General features: G+C 62.3%; 1 pseudogene; it reads left to right on the forward strand.

Annotated features, from left to right (window-relative positions):
• LOC124569447 overlaps positions 1-5,000 on the forward strand; it is a 7,956-nt pseudogene that overhangs the window by 925 nt on the left and 2,031 nt on the right.

The raw sequence follows: 5,000 nt of genomic DNA on the forward strand, positions 1-5,000 counted from the left end.
CTTGAAACACGGACCAAGGAGTCTAACATGTGCGCGAGTCATTGGGCTGTACGAAACCTAAAGGCGTAATGAAAGTGAAGGTCTCGCCTTGCGCGGGCCGAGGGAGGATGGGGCTTCCCCGCCCTTCACGGGGCGGCGGCCTCCGCACTCCCGGGGCGTCTCGTCCTCATTGCGAGGTGAGGCGCACCTAGAGCGTACACGTTGGGACCCGAAAGATGGTGAACTATGCCTGGCCAGGACGAAGTCAGGGGAAACCCTGATGGAGGTCCGTAGCGATTCTGACGTGCAAATCGATCGTCGGAGCTGGGTATAGGGGCGAAAGACTAATCGAACCATCTAGTAGCTGGTTCCCTCCGAAGTTTCCCTCAGGATAGCTGGTGCTCGTACGAGTCTCATCCGGTAAAGCGAATGATTAGAGGCCTTGGGGCCGAAACGACCTCAACCTATTCTCAAACTTTAAATGGGTGAGATCTCCGGCTTGCTTGATATGCTGAAGCCGCGAGCAAACGACTCGGATCGGAGTGCCAAGTGGGCCACTTTTGGTAAGCAGAACTGGCGCTGTGGGATGAACCAAACGCCGAGTTAAGGCGCCCGAATCGACGCTCATGGGAAACCATGAAAGGCGTTGGTTGCTTAAGACAGCAGGACGGTGGCCATGGAAGTCGGAATCCGCTAAGGAGTGTGTAACAACTCACCTGCCGAAGCAACTAGCCCTGAAAATGGATGGCGCTGAAGCGTCGTGCCTATACTCGGCCGTCAGTCTGGCAGTCATGGCCGGTCCTTGCGGCCGGCCGCGAAGCCCTGACGAGTAGGAGGGTCGCGGCGGTGGGCGCAGAAGGGTCTGGGCGTGAGCCTGCCTGGAGCCGCCGTCGGTGCAGATCTTGGTGGTAGTAGCAAATACTCCAGCGAGGCCCTGGAGGGCTGACGCGGAGAAGGGTTTCGTGTGAACAGCCGTTGCACACGAGTCAGTCGATCCTAAGCCCTAGGAGAAATCCGATGTTGATGGGGGCCGTCATAGCATGATGCACTTTGTGCTGGCCCCCGTTGGGCGAAAGGGAATCCGGTTCCTATTCCGGAACCCGGCAGCGGAACCGATACAAGTCGGGCCCCTCTTTTAGAGATGCTCGTCGGGGTAACCCAAAAGGACCCGGAGACGCCGTCGGGAGATCGGGGAAGAGTTTTCTTTTCTGCATGAGCGTTCGAGTTCCCTGGAATCCTCTAGCAGGGAGATAGGGTTTGGAACGCGAAGAGCACCGCAGTTGCGGCGGTGTCCCGATCTTCCCCTCGGACCTTGAAAATCCGGGAGAGGGCCACGTGGAGGTGTCGCGCCGGTTCGTACCCATATCCGCAGCAGGTCTCCAAGGTGAAGAGCCTCTAGTCGATAGAATAATGTAGGTAAGGGAAGTCGGCAAATTGGATCCGTAACTTCGGGATAAGGATTGGCTCTGAGGATCGGGGCGTGTCGGGCTTGGTCGGGAAGTGGGTCAGCGCTAACGTGCCGGGCCTGGGCGAGGTGAGTGCCGTAGGGGTGCCGGTAAGTGCGGGCGTTTAGCGCGGGCGTGGTCTGCTCTCGCCGTTGGTTGGCCTCGTGCTGGCCGGCGGTGCAGGATGCGCGCGCCTGCGCGGCGTTCGCGCCCCGGTGCTTCAACCTGCGTGCAGGATCCGAGCTCGGTCCCGTGCCTTGGCCTCCCACGGATCTTCCTTGCTGCGAGGCCGCGTCCGCCTTAGCGTGCTCCTCCGGGGGCGCGCGGGTGCGCGGATTCTCTTCGGCCGCCATTCAACGATCAACTCAGAACTGGCACGGACTGGGGGAATCCGACTGTCTAATTAAAACAAAGCATTGCGATGGCCCTAGCGGGTGTTGACGCAATGTGATTTCTGCCCAGTGCTCTGAATGTCAACGTGAAGAAATTCAAGCAAGCGCGGGTAAACGGCGGGAGTAACTATGACTCTCTTAAGGTGGCCAAGTGGCGGCGGTGTGGCTGCATCCGGACTTGGCTTTTCGAAGTGCGGTCTTGATGTAGTCGTGCTGCTGCTGCGAGGTGCCTTCCTTGGGTTATAGTTACAGGGAGAGTGATGCGCAATACATGGGCCTAGCCCTCTTAGCCTCTCCTCTCCTGCGGTCTTCTCCCCTTCTCGTGGGCCCGCTGATTTCGCAGAGTGGAAGACCGCACCAGGGGCTTGGGGGGGTTACCAGCCCCCCCTCGCACTATCCCTTTTTTAGTTGGGGGCAGTAAGCAGAGAATAAGTGGTGGCCCTTCCGCTGAAGGTGCCACCCCAACTCCCCCAGCACCTAGCCGGCCAACCGGCCGTGCCGAAAATCTTGTAACTTTTGCAGCTATGTATACCTGTAGTGAGTGCCACCGCAGCTTTACAACCAAGAACGGTCTCGGGGTCCATCGCCGCCGCCAACATCTTGCGGCCGCCAACGCGGAGATCGTCACGGAGAGGCATCGCGCGAGGTGGACGGAGGAAGAAGTCCTGTCGCTCGCCAGGGCAGAGGCCGAACTGTTCCTCGAGAGGGACGCCCGGTTCTTCTTTGTAAATCAAGAGCTCATCAGGATGTTCCCCGACCGAACGCTTGAGGCAATCAAGTGCCGACGGCGGCAAGCTGCCCACAAGCAGCTTGTCCGCCAATTCATGGAGGCGCTTGAGATCGGTCGGGGGGAAGAGCCGGCGTCCCGCCGGGGAGCGGCGAGCCCGCTGCCTGACGCGGGCGAGGCCGCTGCGCCGCCCGTCGACGCAGCCGAGGACTTCGCGGCCGACACCACCGGGCCGCCGCCGGAGGGGCCGACTGACGCCGCCATCTGGGAGCATCTGGCGGGGCTACCCGCTTCCGCCCAGCGTTTCTCTGCCCTGGATCGTGTCATCGGTCTGGGGCGGGGCACGCCGCCCGATGTCATCCTGGGCATGCTCCCGGATGCCCTTGCGTCGGTCGGGTCCAGAGGGGAGAGATCGATCACCAGGACACAGCGGCCGCGCCAACCATCGAAGCGGCCGCCTGCCGCGCCGCCGACGCAGAAGCGCAAGCGGCGCCGCTGGGAGTACGCTAGAACGCAGGATGCCTTCCGACGGTCGCGTGCGCGTTGCGTGCGCGGCCTCTTGGATGGCACCCTGCTCCAGCCGCCACCTGCCATCCCTGGTCTGCTGGACTTCTGGGCGGACCTCTTCACCAAGAAGCCCATCTCCACCGCGGGCTTCATTCGTGACCGCCTCCTCCCGCACTCAGAGCCTGTCGCTCTCGAGTGCATATGGGGGCCGGTCACACATGAGGAGGTCGCCGCCGCGTTGCCGCCCAGGGGATCAGCAGCCGGGCCGGACGGCCTTACCCCAGCGGAGTTGCGGCGCCTGCCGCACGAAGTCCTGGTGAAAGTGATGAATCTCTTCCTTCTGGCCCGCGCCCTTCCGGAACGCCTGCTTCGCGCGCGGACGTCCCTTCTCCCGAAAACGGCTGCACCAACATCCCCCGCTGACTTTCGCCCCATTACGGTCTGCTCGGTGTTGGCGCGGACCTTTCACAAGGTTCTCGCGTCACGCCTGATGCGCGCTTGTGCTGTGGACGAACGTCAGCGGGCATTCATCCCTCGGGATGGGATGTTGGAAAATACCTTCATCTTGGACACTGCTCTCACCGACGCAGTTCGCTCCTGCCGCTCTGTCTTTGTGGCATCGATCGACGTATCTAAGGCATTCGATTCGGTAGATCATGCTGCCCTTCGCCCTGTGCTGAAGGCGCATGGCCTGCCGGATTGCTTTGTCGAGTATGTCGAGCGGTGCTACGAGGGCAGCACGACAGTGATAGCGGACGGCGCCGGCGTGGGCGTGTCTGTGCAGCCAGCACGGGGCGTTCGCCAGGGCGATCCCCTCTCCCCCCTCCTGTTCAACTTTGCGGTGGACTACGTTTTAGGCCAACTGCCCTCCCACATCGGAGCTCGGATCCTCGGTCGCAGAGTCAACGCTGCGGCCTTTGCAGATGACGTCTTGCTGTTTGCAGCGACCCCGAGGGGCTTGCAGTCCCTCATCGACGCAGCTACCGCAGCCCTCGCCCACCTGGGGCTGCAGATCAACGCCCGGAAGTGTTTCACCCTCGCCTTAGTCGCGTCAGGGCGCGAGAAGAAGGTGAAGGTGGACAGCAATGTCACCTTCACAGCAGGCAATACCACCATGCCTGCCCTGCGTGTGGGTGAAACCTTCCGGTACCTGGGGCTGCAATTTTCCACGGCGGGTCGCTGTGTCTTCAATCCACGTAGCCACCTGGTGGAGCAGCTTGACGTCATCTCCCGAGCTCCGCTGAAGCCGCAACAGCGCCTCCACGCTCTCACCAACGTGCTTCTCCCTGGCCTGTACCACGGGCTGGCCCTCAGCCGCACCCGGGTGGGTGCTTTGAAGTCGGCCGACGTTACCATCCGGGCCGCCGTCAGGAGATGGTTCCGCCTTCCGGCGGACACCCCCCTGGGATACTTCCACGCTCCTGTTGCCCAGGGGGGCCTCGGCATTCCATCTTGCCGATGGATGGGTCCGACCCTCCGTCGGTCCCGTCTCCTGGCGCTGAAGAAGATAGGGCCAGCCTGCGACGGTGCAGGCATGGATGAGGTACAGCGTGAGATCGAGGTGCTGGAGCGCCACCTAATGTGGGAGGGCCACCTCCTCAAATCGTCAACGCAGGTTGGGGAAATGTGGGCGGCGCGCCTACACATCGCCATTGACGGTGCGGCACTGTCATCTTCTGCCGCCGTCAGTGGCCAACATCAGTGGGTCGCCGACACCAGTCGCCTGCTATCTGGGCGTGAATACATCGACGCCCTCCGCGCCCGCATCAACGCCTTCCCTACGAAGGCTCGGCGCAGTCGCGGGCGGGAGGCGGACACCAGATGCCGCGCGGGGTGCCAGGCCGTGGAGACCGCCAACCACGTACTTCAGGCTTGCTTTAGGACGCACGGGTCCCGGGTCAAGCGCCATGACGCTGTAGTGCGTTATGTCGCCCGTGGACTCGCGCAGAG

Source organism: Schistocerca americana, unplaced genomic scaffold (assembly GCF_021461395.2).
Source record: "Schistocerca americana isolate TAMUIC-IGC-003095 unplaced genomic scaffold, iqSchAmer2.1 HiC_scaffold_1497, whole genome shotgun sequence".
Classification (NCBI taxonomy): Eukaryota; Metazoa; Arthropoda; class Insecta; order Orthoptera; family Acrididae; genus Schistocerca; species Schistocerca americana.